The 14831-nt window shown below is 39.2% G+C and overlaps 1 pseudogene; it reads right to left on the bottom strand.

Annotated features, from left to right (window-relative positions):
• Window positions 1–2783: 2783 nt before the first annotated feature.
• On the bottom strand, window positions 2784–13245 carry LOC115751230 (annotated as a pseudogene).
• Window positions 13246–14831: the final 1586 nt, after the last annotated feature.

Here is a 14831-nt window from a genome sequence, read left to right as displayed (position 1 = left end):
TGAGCTCACGGACCTATTGTCCAATCAACTAGCCACCATCGTGATGCACATCCCTTCTTAACCACAACCATGGTAAGCACTACATTACAGTGGTAGTTGCCATCAACTAGCCACCATCACATTCGTTGGGGGCTTCTTCTTTTTATGGAAGTGGAGACGTTGCTGTCAGTCTCCCGCAGCAGCGCCAGCTGAGGCGCCGACAAAGGCGCTTGAGTAGGTTGAGCTCACAAACCTATCGTCCAATCCGAAGTGTCATCCCGGAGTCTAGTTAGGTTATACTGGTATAGTTTTAGTAAGTTTAGTTAGGTTATACTGGTATAGTTTTAGTAAAGTTAGTTGTCTTACCTAATGTTTACTAGAAATGGATGTGTAAAATTAGGATAGTCACCAACACGTAGATGGTATTCATGATGTTGTCGCAAGACTCGCAACTCTCAGATAGCAATTACAAAAAGGGATGATTGATTCAGAGATTCTCTTTAACATTCCTCACTCATCACAATGTCGAAGAAATAACCTCTACTTCAATCACACTATACTTGACCAACCAGAATTGAAACCTACCGCGAAAAAAATGGCATTTGCGTGGACGACCTATCATACAAACATCTTCATAGGATTGCAAAGAAGCATAGCTAAACTCAAGTTAAATTGTGAACATGGTCAATGTGTCTTTGCACAATTGGCCAGCCAAATTTTCACCAACCAGCGAGCCCGTGCACCTGAAGAAAGACACGTGAGATGCACGAAAAATGCACGTGCTAGAGGCTCCAACAAAGACTGAATTTACTGTTAAAAAAAGCCATGAAACGAGGTTTGCTCTAGCCCCTGCTAGAGTGTAGGAAAGCCATAAAGCGAGATTTCCTTCCTTGACAAGTTAACCTAACCATATGAAATGTGCTGTTAATGGACAAAAGAGAGTCCTCTTGGGGACAATCTCTTATAAGCTTAACCATCATCTCACAATGAAATTGAGATAATATTAATGATTTCAAATGATGGGAAGCCACTTACCACTCGGAAGGGCATTCCAAGTATATAGCACCACAGGGACCCTCCCTTGGTTTCACATTTTTGATAGGATCTCTTTGTTTCTCATTTCTAACACGATTATTCACTTTGGCACATCCACGACTGGAACTCACCTATTCCGTTACTCTTCTTCCTCGAGTAGAAGTGTTGCAAGTCTTTGCCGAGTAGAAGTGTTGAAGTGTTAATCACATCAAAGTAAGGAGGAAACAGAGATTTGACAAGAATACCATTGGCACAACACCACATAACGAGGACAGAGTTAGAAGCCTCCCGAAGATACAATCAAACTGAAATGACCTGGTAATGCAAAACAAACTTGGAAAAGAATTGTTCATTGAGATTACAATGGCAGAGGGTATCTTACTTCCAGCTGTCATTTCTTGACAAGCGTAATCCTTGCAAGCCTCAATTTTGTAATGAAGAATAGCAGGTTGTTTATCTCATCCATCATGATCACCAAGGAGGCAGTCATCTATGTTTTATAAGAAGCTATCGCTTAAAATCCCGAAAGATCACTGGCAAAAGCGTACCTCTTCCCTAACAAAAGCTTCTTCATACCTCTCTAGACCGAGGCTACGTAACCATCCAAGCAGTGAAGAGATATCAACAGCTAGCTGGGGAGAACTAACAGGTGAGCCGACAGCTTCTGTGGACAAGGTGAAGGTGCCCCATCGGCATCGGGAAATAGAACCTGCAGATATATTTCAGGCTTAGATAGTTCCTGATTTTCAAGCCCATACATAGACGGGGAAAATGCTAAAATAGATCTACGTTTCTTCTATAATAAACCAGTAGGTCAAAGTAGAAAAACGAAGATGGAAGTATGAGGGGAGCTTTCCCAAGAGCGGTCTTGACCCAAGAGGTGATGTGCCAGAACAGAGATTGTGAACACAAACGTGAATACAGAAGCACAACAAATGACAATATATACTTGAGCAGATTAGGAGACTTGCCTCATTGGCATCTCCCTTGTCAAGATAATCATTAGTATTATTAGAAAGTCCAAGCCATTACGCTAATAGGTGGAGGAAGACCATATAAATATAAAGAGCATATAGGGTCCGTTGTCAAGCGATGTAAGACAACAACTTCAACAGATATGCATCTGCGTTGACTCATCGCTTAGATCTGAAATGTCCACTCCACATAAAGGACAACAAACCAACTCGCTATTGCAATCCCAACCTTCTGCTGCTTTCTCTCCATCTTTGTCATCGGAGCAATGCACTGGTCCCTCATCATCACAGAGCTTAATCAACAGATCAAGGTCCAAACTCACCTCAAATTGCTCATCACACTCGTCATCATGCACACCGGAAACCCCATCGTCACAGTCACTCAGCCCACAATCCGCTTTCGCTGCAATCAACCCAGACTTGATCAAATTGCTCACAGAACCCCCATTCACCACCGACCCATTTGGTCATAAAGTTACGATAATTTTTAAAAATAACTGCAGAATTAGTTTTCTTTTTTTTGGTCGAATACTGCATAATTAGTTTGCTCGATGCATCATGATAACAGAGAAATAAAAATTCGAAAAACTCTCAAAATCCCTACTATTTCACTATTAAAGCTGATCACGATAGATTTATACTGAGTACAAAATACTCAGAAAGAAAACATCGCACGCCGAGTATAATTTCTGCATTGATCAAGGACATCACTTTTGTTACATAACTCTTGAAAGAGTTCCTACTCTCAAAATTTATCATTAACATGATCTAATCAGTCACAGGAAACTGCAAACTCTTTTACTAAAATTGCTCTGTTTTACGCTATTTTCCTAAATGCTCCTAAAACAAGAAAAGTTGAAGGGATTGATTAAAAAGCACCTTCAATGATCTCTACTGTTCCTAATGTTGGAAAAGAATGGCTTTGTGCAGATGGTGGTTAGGCTTTAGCAATAATGATCCTCCCTTGTTTTTCTAGCTCGTAAAGAATGGTCAGCACAGCGGAGTCAAACGAGCTCTTCTTATCGGCTTTAGGATCTCCAGTAGACACCATGTCGCCATGGATGGTTGGGTATGTGCAAGATGATTTTCGATGTGAAACTATTGAAGCCAGTTCTCTTCTCGGCACCTTCGCCAAATTCAATCGGGGTCCTGTGAGAGATTCGTATCGATTAGGCCAGACCAAGCACGGAGCAGAAATTTTTGAGACAAAAAAAGCTTAGAAAGGTGCTCAAAAGAGGTAACAGTATTTATGAACTTTGATTTTTCTTCGGTTGTTTTGAATTTCGGCATCGGCCACTGGAGTTTCCTGCATAGCTCAAAGAGAAACATTCGAGGCCTGCCTTTTTCATGTCGACGGCTAGGACAACTGCAATAGTAAGGACCAGACCAATGTTAAAAACTGGAGAAAATGATAACACATAGTAACATACAGCTCAACATTAGCAAAATTCCGAACAAATGACATTATTCAAGTTCTATGCTTACTCTGGGAACTCATAAAATTGCAAAAATGCCATAACTCTAAGCCCTGGTGCATTACAAATGTTACAAACCTGGTTCAGAAGAATCAAAATTGGATTCCTTTGAACTGCAATCCACCGACACAATTTTTTCGGCTGCCTCTGTGGACAATGGACTTCCAGTAGTCCTTTGTTTCTTACAAGGTTCTGGGCCTGAAGAATCTTCATTAATTCCATGACCGTCTTTGTCAACGCTTGCTTCTAAAGGAGACGAATAAGCATCATCCTCAGAACCGCGTTTCTTCTTTTTTGCGACTGAGCGGTTGAATGATATTCCCCTTTTCTGCCACATTGAACACAAGCAGCACTGTCATTTTAAATGCAGCTAACAAGTGCTAAGTGCATGCATTCTGCCATACCTCTAAAAGCCAGTTCGCGTGTTTATTTTGGGGAAAAAGAGAAGCAAAGACAAGACATTGTACTTGTACATTTGAGTGCGACAATAACAAACCTCAAGTTGCTTTAACAAATGAAGAGCCACTTTCCCTTTGGTGTCTTTTTACATCGCTCATAACCCTGGCCAATCAACAGCACATCATCAAGCAGCAAACGAATCTCGGCATGCACAGTTTCCCCCTCGATGACCCAATTCTCTTTGAGGAAGTACCCAAGATGGTCACACAGCTAGTTCAGTTCACGCCAAGAAGGCAATTCAAGCTTCTTGGGGTGTGACAATTGGAGATAAAAGGGGTTCGAATATTCTCCATACTTCATTCAGATTAAGCTTTGTATCAATAAGGATAGCGCCTGCAATACTTTCGACCATGTCTCCAAGAGCCTGCAGAATCATAGAAAGAATGAACATGAGCATGAGACGTGAAGAGTACATATTTCACATATGTATAAGGACATTCGAAGCCACACTGGGCGCGTGCCATCTAGAAAGGGCATTTCTACAGACCATGAAGCTACAAGAATTTAGAAGTCCTAAATTTGATGACCATCTTGTCATCAGCAAAAAGATTACTGTCACAAAAAAGACATCATGCAAGAAGGTGCTGGCCTTGCCCCAATACAAATTTCATCTAATAGATAATGTATTTGACATCTCAATGATGTTGTTTACATTTTACTACACATTGCAATTACAACAAACATTAAAACGGATAAACAAGAAAGGTTCCTCTACTTCCGCAGCTCACTATTCCATCATAGGCTCTCATATTCCTTCCTCTCGGGATCAATTAAAGAGTTGCTAAAGAAATCTCTGCCTTCTCTTGGCGCACGAAAAAGAAACCGTACTGATTCTTTGAATATATGGTTTAGGAAGTAGAATCTGTATCTCTCCATCAGCAAGAAAAACCAGATACATAATGGGCTATTAGGCAGGTGCTAGTGTATCAATTTGTTCTGGTTCTTCAGTTCTGCAATAACTCGAGACAAATAATAAACAGTACTATCCATAAAGTTGTTTGTAGCCAATGCTTCGTTTGCCCACCCATGAAAAATAGACCAATATGGCATCTTACCTTAGGGCCTTTCATATGTTGCAGGTCTCGTGTCAATTTCACGTCTGTTAAATGATTGTACGTACTCCGTGATTTGGCTTTGAAGAAAGGATGAGCAATGCTGAAGATGCTTTTCGAAGTTGTGGTGCACAGCAACTTGAACGAAATTTTCATTATTAACAGAAGCTGAACGCAAGTCAGTCAACTCACCAGGGTCGACATCAGCATGGCTCTGATAGAGATACCCCGTAATAAGAATGTCCAGTACAGAGTCGCCAAGAAATTCAAGCCTCTGCATGGAATCGAGTCTTTAATGGTAAGAAATAGTCAAAAAATTTATTTTCATGTCATTATTTAATAAGACATCTTACATTTGCCACCAGTTATTCTCTCAAATATAATCCAGTAACAATTAAGCAAGAGACTTTGCTCGTTACCTGATAACAGTACGCCAGCCCTTGTTCTTGGCAAGATGCATGTGTTACAGCTTCTTGCAACAGCCCTTTGACAGAAAATGTGTACCCAATTTTCCTCTCCAAAGTTGCAAGATCATCGGTTGAAGAGATGACCGAATATAGAGATGCGCCATTAATGGCTTCGACAACAAATGAAGGCTCAACTTCAGCATCAATTCCAAGCCACTTCATCAAATGAAGAGCAGCAACTAATCCACCAGAGACATGGTATGAACCTATGAGGGCTTCCATACAATCCGATATGGTTTTTGAGCCCATCCATCGGTGGCCCAGGTCATGGCACTTTCCAACCACTATCTTTAGGTCTTCAGTAAAAAAATTTCCATCCCGAGGAACTTCCGATGCGTCCACACCACAAGTACAAGGACAAGGGAATGGAGTGCGCCGTCCTGGAGCCACCCAACGACGTGGATCAAATGCAGTATCTCGGATGTATCCCTTTAGCATAAATCAAAATGTATTAGAAGATCAAACATATCTGTTAGAAGAATATCCATGCTACTCATGGCTTGATGTAGTAAACATTACTACTCTCTATACAGGATAAGATAAAACTTTAGGACAAGATAAACTTTGCTATTCAAACAAATGAGAACACAAACCGAAAAATCATGGTAAGTGCACACATCAATGACAAGGAAACATCTAAAGAAATTCCCGAACAACAAGATATGCATGGGATTCACTCGTACGGCCTGCAAGATTAAATACCTGCAATTGACGATCCATCCCCTGTTTATGCAAGGTTGCATTACAAACAGCCCATGATCGCTGAGCTGGTAGTTGTCCTTCATGCTTCTTGGGATATTTAAGAAAGAGATGGTTACTGACAGCATACTTCAGGACAGAGTCACCCAGCAATTCCAAGCGTTCCATCGAAAAAATCTCATAGCATCTGAGGGTTGTAAGTGCCTCTAGGATCTAATCATAGATCACCGTATTTTAATTTAGCATATTTCCATCACCATCAAGACATAGGAATGTAAACTGTCGGTTTTATGTGAGAATCAGACAAACCAGAGAGCTTGGCACGTGAAAATTGCTAATTTGACAGTTGATCTCCCCTAAGTTGGCTGGCTAAAATCAAGGATTCTAAGCGATGCAACAAAGATGGTAGCAAGTAGAATGCTTTCATTGCATATACTGGAACATCAACAGTAAGTCAAAGTTTCGGGTGGCATATAAACATGATTCAATGGCTTCTCGACATAGCCAGGTTGTGATGCCTTGCTCTTGCAACCTGCCGAAGAAAGAAAGAAAATAAAGATCAAGTAGAAAGCAATTCAAGACAAATGTTGACCACATAAGTGAAAAGATAATAGAACAGACAGAGAAGCAACAGATCATGCTCACTGATTTAACCACAAAGAAACCTGAAACCACACAATTCATTCCTTTTTCCACAAAATTCACTAGAAGATTGTACGGATTATCACTTTGCTTTAACCGCAACAAAGGCTGTCCTGGGTATTTTAACACTATGCAATACCTGATAAAAAATTTATAAAAGTCAAAAAGATGCCTGAAAAATTATCGATAAGCTTTGGAGTAATGCTGGAAATAAAAAGCATTATATGGAATCAACAATTCCCTACTTTTTGTTAAAGTACTCAGCATAAGAACTAAATTTTGAGGAGCTACCATCCACATTTCCCTCAAAAGGAGCATCTGCGGACATATCAGAGGCAACAGCACAAATCAAGTAGATCCTTCCAGTGTGAAGAATAGCCACGATCACTACTTGTTTAAGTTTGCAAGCACTGAAGGAACCATTGGCAAAGTGTATTTTTTCATCCTCATCCATCTCGGCAGGTAGAGTCCCAGTAGGAAATGAGCTTACTGTCTTACCTTTGCTATCTTCAGTACCAAAAGAATATTCTTTCTTCATAAACTCAACTGCGTCGAAGAAGGAAGTTATTGCTGTCCAATTGATTGTCCAAGAATCACCACTTGATGTTATCGATGTCTCCAGGGGGAGAAGTAAATACATGTAATCTGGGTTCCAGCATAAGTTTGCTTCCTTGTTGAAAAGAAATTCCCTCTGCTTTCTAGATGATTTGGCGCCAACAAATAATCTCCCAAATAAACCATTAAAGAAGAATTCTTGGAAGCGCTTTGCTTTCATCGTCTAGTACATGAAAACAAAACACTCAAGCTAAAATAAAGATATCTAAATGCAGAATCGTTGCATAAAAGCTTCAGTATAGTAAACTCGGAAGCTCGGGTTTTACCTGTTCACTATCCAATTGCACCTGTCCACATGAAGATACCGAAGCCTTAACTGTCTTTTTAAGCAAGTAAAGATCCACTTCCGTATTGGCCACATCATCATCAAGCTTACGCTCAATCAGAAGAACAAATGGACAGTAAAATTCGCCAGCGATAGTACTGGAGAAATCAAATTTATAGGCCTCAAAAATTGCCCCATCAGTTTTTTCACCGCATGTCCCTGATAATGCACGGATGCTGCTTGTTCCGTGTAACTCCTTTCTTTTTGTTGTACCTTGGGAAACAAAAGGTATATACATTTTCAGAAGGGAAAACCAAACTACAAACAAGATTTATACATTGAAAGAAGTCGTTAACACTCAAAACCATGACACTATTAAGATTCGAAACATGATCAGCCAGTTACATCCATTTTCAACCAACATGAGCAACCCATAGCTAACATGGTGAATGGATAACAGTGTCAACATTGCAATTTGCAGGAATAAGAAAACCAAATTCATCACCAGCCACATAATATGAACGGTTGTTTGTTGTGATGAGAACATCTAAAAGGAAACAGAAGATGTGCACAACTCTAAAAATTTCAACATAATCTAAACAGTATCAAGTTGCAATATTAGATCATATGAACATCATATTGTTTCAAGAGAAGAGGGAAAAAAACAGGTGATCTGTGATCGTAACACTTGAAACTGCACATTGAGATCCCATAGAATTGCACAATGCTGGAAAAAGGAGCTGGCACAGAGAACAATACCTGCACCCGCAACTGCACTTGCACCTGCAGATGATTCTTTGCTTTTAGAAGTAGCAGCCTTTTCTGAGGTCTCCTTGATGCAAGGAAGAAGACGATCGTCTAAAGCACCCATTTGATGCAGCTTCTTACAAGCTTCCAAGCATACTCGTTGCTTGGCTAAATGACAATTCCTGCTCAAGGGACCTACCAATGTCTGAAAGGCTGCATTAGGAGGCAACGTCAAAGCGCACTCACAAGATCCACCTCAAAATGAAAATTGAAAGTCTGGCTTTGGGGTGAAGTACCTGCGTTACACCAGAGCCTCATCACGTAAATCACTTGAATTACCTGTAACATTGTGTACAGAAAAAGAACAATCGCAACTCATATAAGAATGTATGACCAGTTGAAATAATCGATTTTCATAATTGTCATGTGGAAGTTTCTCACAATATCGATAAATGAGACTAATTCTCGACTCTGCAGTGACTGTGGCTCCGGTTATATCAACAAAATATGCACCCATTTCCTCTAATGTGCATACTTTCAAGTTGCACTCAAAAGGATCTCCGTTTATGGCTGTGTCGATCATGGATTGTTCACTCCTAATGAGGTCATATAGTTGATCCCTTTGCTTTACGTTTCCCCTGAAATAATGACGAAGGGAAACACATGTCAAGGTAGGTAAAAATTGCTGCCAGAATGCTAGTTATTCATCCAGAGTGCTTAAATTTTGTAAAGAATTACCAAGGATGAGACGTTACCTCTCAAGCATGACAATAAACTGGGAGTTATCCTGCCGTGCCCGTCCACGAGACTGGACATAACTCCGGACCGTCTTTGGAAGGTCAAAGCGTATTACATATGAACAGTTCGGCACATGAATCCCTTCCTCAACCACGTCAGTTGCAAATAGTAGATTCACCAATACAGACTTATTTTGGTTGACTTAAACATTAGGAGGCTCAGTACCTAACTTCCCATGACTTGTATCACTTTAAATTAATAGATACCTTGCCAGCGCGAAATGATTCCAAGTTTTCCTTTAGCACTTTTGGTGCCAGGGCATCAACTGAGGAATTGCTTCCACTTATGTATGACATTGTGAAATGAGTTAGGACAAAGACTCTCAACAAATCTCACTATCACTTTTGCCGTGACAATTCTGTCAACAAAGATGAGGCAAAGTGCTAGCCCTGCACCTCTGCAAACCAAATGAACAAAACGATGACCTCAGAACTCTATATGAAATGAGCAAACATTGACAGATGATGTAGCTCTTATCACCCAAATGAAAGGAAAATCTGAAGGAGTTCGTGTAGCTTCAAAGCTATGTAGCCCATCTCCAATGCTGTTCGACAGTTTTCCCCAGTTTCTAGAGTAAACTCATCACCTGCAACACAAATCGGATCTATGGAATTTCTCATACATGAAGCAGACCAATGCTGCTTACTGCACAATGATGATACTGAAAGTAGGGAAATGTCATCATCTTTCTTATTTATTATCAGCAAGTTCCAAGAGCTTTATTTTGCATAGTTATTTCAAGTTAAACATTATCAGCAAGTTCCAAGAGCTTTATTTTGAATAGATGATACAGACCAGCACTAAACTCCCTCTCTCAAGAAAGTGCTGCAATTGATGTAAATGAGACAGAGCCAAAAGGATAGTATCATACCAAGTGACAAGGAGTTCCCAATTAACTGTTGACACTTCCTCAAGATAATATCTACACTGCAAGGAACTCTCTCTATAGATACCACATTCCTCTTCGGTGTTTGGAGCATTCTCTAAACAGACTTTGACAGCCTACCAATTAAAAGAAAATGTGAGAAGTCGTGAAAAAGCAGAACTCATAATCAATCCAGCAATGTAACTACCAATTGTACTATTAAACTTCCCACAGGTTCGGCTGTCCACCCTTTGATGAGGAACTAGACTACTAAAGATTGCCAGAAGCACCCTGTGTTCACTGACAGCAACACTAAAGGATTTCTGAGCCTGAGTCTAGCAATATTCCTTCTTGGCCATACCTGCACATTGAGTTTAGAGACACACTCGGACTAATCTATCCTAACAGCTTGTGTTTAACTTACGAGACTGACTCCTGGTCGGCCAGCCATATAATAGGTCTGATTGGTGGGCCTATTCCCATCATAACAGCAAATCAATGTCTAGAACTAAAATAGAATTCACTGTTTCCGAAGTTTCTGCAATGAGGAACTTCACGAAGTTCTTTGGTGTCTGAACCTGACTATCAGATAATGAGGAGGAACAGGTGCAATCTCTTTCTCATGGTATTTCAGTCAAATCAAGTTGTATAGACAATACGCACCATCCAAAATTCCTACCCTAACGATTATAGCTGCTTTAGGCTATATAAGTTATGTGAAAAAAAGAGAGAGTAACTTGTCTGCCAAACTTATGGCTCAAGCATAAAATATAACTTTCACATACCTCATAAGCACAAATGAGACCAAGATCATCAAGGCAATACGTAATCTTTGAGTGGTCGTTGGACAACCGCTTCTGCAAAGTCCTAAACTTTTCGTCAATGTCTTTGAAACGACTTTCAAGGGAACCTTGCAACTTCAACAAGGAAGCATCAAACTGCCAAGACAAAATAAAACCTCTTTGCAATAGATTCAGCCAACATATGTAAAAGCTTGACATGGAATATTCAAGTATCATGAGGTGAACAAACATGTGCATTTAATTAGAATACCTTGGACCATGAAGCTTCCATCTTTTCCTTCAAAGATGCATTTGAAAAATGCGGTTGGTCAAAGAACCAACATACATGTTTGGTAGATGGAACATGTACTTCTATCTCTGTTGTGTCCTTGACAATGTATATCTGTCCATGTAAATATATTTCCACATGAATATGCTACGCATTCATGATAATGTAATCAATGAAACAGTAAAACAGGAAGTCTTTTGCTACCTGGGAATCCAAAATGCTCTCAAGCTCCGATATCTGTCCGTCACATTGCACAGTGGAGGAAACCCCTAAAATCATGATACTTCTCGAATCAGTTGCAAGTCGAACTAAACATCACACAGAAGCATAAGCATAAGGAAAAGGCATTTGTGGTGGTGTGTAAGCTTACTCAATGTGAAGCAATATTTCAAGTTTTATACATATAGTTAGATGTCTTTTACAAATTCCTTCATATGAATTCCTTTTGCGAGTTCAGTCATACAAGGGTAAATAGTATCTATTCCTTTCTCAATGATGTTTGGCTGAACTTAGGATCAAACTTGGAGTAGAGGCAGCTTATGAGCATACCAAAGTTACTTCCCTATCAGACGTGACTAGACCCTTTTCAATTATTTTTTTGTTTGGTAAGGAGACCCTTTTCAATTATTTAAAGCTGGTTAATTTGGTTTCTCCTCATGTCAAATAGATCAACAACATTCACAGTTTATATACTTCTAAACCATCATTAAACAGTTGACACAAACTAAATTGACAGGTTTGTTCCAGGAATAGATTGAAGTTTCAAAGACAAAAGAGGCCTTTTTTTTCCTTTGCAACAAATCATAAGGATAGGTGCTTATAGAAAAGCACATTAGAAAGCAGCTAGAGCAAAATGAATTATACTGAACTTTGATGGCATCACATTAATTTCCAGTAATTATATCTCAGAGATCAGATCATTGTCATTTTGTGATGGAATCTCAGGATCATTAATTTAACTAGACCGCCTTTTTTGGTAACTTATCGATGGTAGGAAGAACTAGGACACAGATATTATTCATTGCATTCTCGTGCCCATAATGAGAAGCGTTGGGAGAAATAAATCTATGATCAATCATGAAAGAAAGAAATATCAAATTAGGCTTCTCAATCGCTGTTTTTATCTCTCCTTGCTGCTACAAGAACTCTGCCATTCCGTTTCCGAGGACTGGACAACTTCATCACAGTCACAACAGTCTTCAGTTTAATTGTTCCAAAAGAAAACTTGTTTAGCTTGCATCATCAAATGCGGATTATGGTCAGATGGTTAGATCTGGAACTGATAACAGCACTACTATTACAAAAGAACAGAGGCATGTGACTCAGAAAACAGTTTCTTCATGATACGAGTGAATCCTGCATTCCTTGAAAAATTTTAACTCCATCTATATGCTTCACCTTAATATTTCTGGATGAAGGTAGGGACAACTTATTCACGTAACTCCTGAATAACTAAGGCCACATGGTGGCAAGAGAGAGTAAAGAATTGTCTGGAAAGGATTTTTATTTTTTTTCCCCTTTTAGAGCTGTTTATGCAGATCGACATTCCAAAACAAGAGCACAAAGGCAGAAAACACTATTATGTAGATTCGCAACAAGTAATGGACAAAATCAGACTAGAAAAGAAAGATGAGTCAACAAAGGCAAAGCCTTTTATCTCTAGCAAGGACAAAGATGGTTGACTTAGACATTTCTTACCTCTATACGACACAAGCGAAGTTGTCATTCCAAACTGATCGGAAGTTGATATCGCTCTTCTGATAAGGCCATGGCAGGTCGAAATCAGTTGTAGCTCCTAAAGTAACTTACTCCTCTCACTCAATATAGCTGATGCTCAAGATAAGCTGGGTGTGGTATAATCCGGTACGAAAAATTCATTGGCCCCACTATTTTTGGAGACAACTAAAGAAGGAAAGCCAGCCTGACTTTAGCTCTCCAGACGCCACATAGGGTAATTCCGCAGCTGAAATCAGTCGGCCCATGAGGCAAGGAATTGGAAATTCCAACTGGAGGAGTTACTGAGACTCCGCATGTTGAGGCTGGTTATTGGGTACCAAAACATGGGCAATTGAGTTGGATATCAGGACATCTGGTGACTCCATAGTGCTTTGTTCAATTCGTGCAAGTACGTACTAGTTGGTATAAGAACAAGTAATTTTGGTTTGGAATGTTTCACGGGAAAATAATGGGATGAGCGAAGGTAATAAAAAAAATATTTTTCATTCTAAACAACGGAAAATCTTTTCCTTTTTATTTTTAGGCTGCAGTCAAACACACACAAAATATATATATATATATATATATATGATCCTGAAAAATATTTTTTAAAAATATATATCTGGGAGAGTGATAGACTCATGATAGAGATCACGTTGCGGAATCTTATAACGTGCTTTGAAGACACGTTAGATTTTCCTATTAAACATCAATCAATTCACGTTGAAATTTTTGCCCCCACTTTCCTCACTCTTCCCCAGATTACAATCAAGACACGTTAGATTTTCCTATCAAACATCAATCAATTCACTTGGAGGAAATTTCAAGGAAGATTAATGTCACATAGTTTAAATTGAAGCTGCATATCTCTCTTTCCAATCGTGCTCCCGTACGGAGAGCTGTTCTATTACTTAGGCAGCTCCAATTGGAGAATCTTGATCCTCGGTGATAATAAATTGTAATAAAAACATAATGAAACTGTTGGGTCTAATGGATGGGTCGTGGGCCGGTCATGTTGGGCTAACCCGGGCTAAGTCCACAGCTTTGCACTTGTAACCGTTCTTAGCAATTACTTGGTCGTGAACGTTAAAAGAAACGTTCTCATATCTGTTCTCTTTCGGCTGAAACGACGTTCTATACACTGAGAACAAGAACAGTGAAGAAATCGACGACGATTCTCTCGGCTGCAACGGGAATATCTAATATGTGAAATCGAGTTATGTTCGTCGCGTAATGTACTTCTTTGATTATTGATTCGAGTATGGTTTTGGACAAGTTATTTCCGTGTAATCTGCTGCGTTGTAATGAGAATCCGTTTCTTTCAGAGACAAGTGGTAATTTTCTTTTTTGGATCCGTTCGTTTCGCAAAAAGTGAGTGATTTGAAAAACATTTTTCTAAAAACTATCGTTTACAAAAATGAATAAAATAGACAATCATTTTTTGAAAAATATTTTTTAAATTATTCATTTTTTGCTTATTGAAATAAACGGAGCTTTCATTTAGCAGTAAAAAGAAAATGGTGATGACAAATTATAGGGATCGTAGGCTGTTTGCTTGCCTTAATCAACAATTATAAGGTGGTGGATGACTCTCATCATCGGCTTTATTTAAATTTTTGTCACTTATTTTTATGAATTATAGCTCTTAAAACTTTTTAGGACAGCCACTCCTAAGTCACCCTAATATTAGACGAGCAGATCTCGGCATCTGCTGGAAAGAGGCTTTATTTGGCAATGGAAAATGAGTCCGAAAGGCAAACATTTCTACTTGGGAAAGAAATAAACTAATAAATTCCAAGTGAATGATCCTGAAGCGAAAGCAGCAGTTGGAAGAGATTTTAAAGTGATTTGGATTAATGAATAGAAAGGTTAATACGACGAAAATCCATAAATTGATACATCTATAATAAATTTATCTCCCACAAAAAATTCAAACCTGTAGACATGTGATTAATTTATCCTCCATTAATTT

This window comes from Rhodamnia argentea, chromosome 6 (assembly GCF_020921035.1).
Source record: "Rhodamnia argentea isolate NSW1041297 chromosome 6, ASM2092103v1, whole genome shotgun sequence".
Classification (NCBI taxonomy): Eukaryota; Viridiplantae; Streptophyta; class Magnoliopsida; order Myrtales; family Myrtaceae; genus Rhodamnia; species Rhodamnia argentea.
This window is presented reverse-complemented; position numbering and strand designations above follow the sequence as displayed.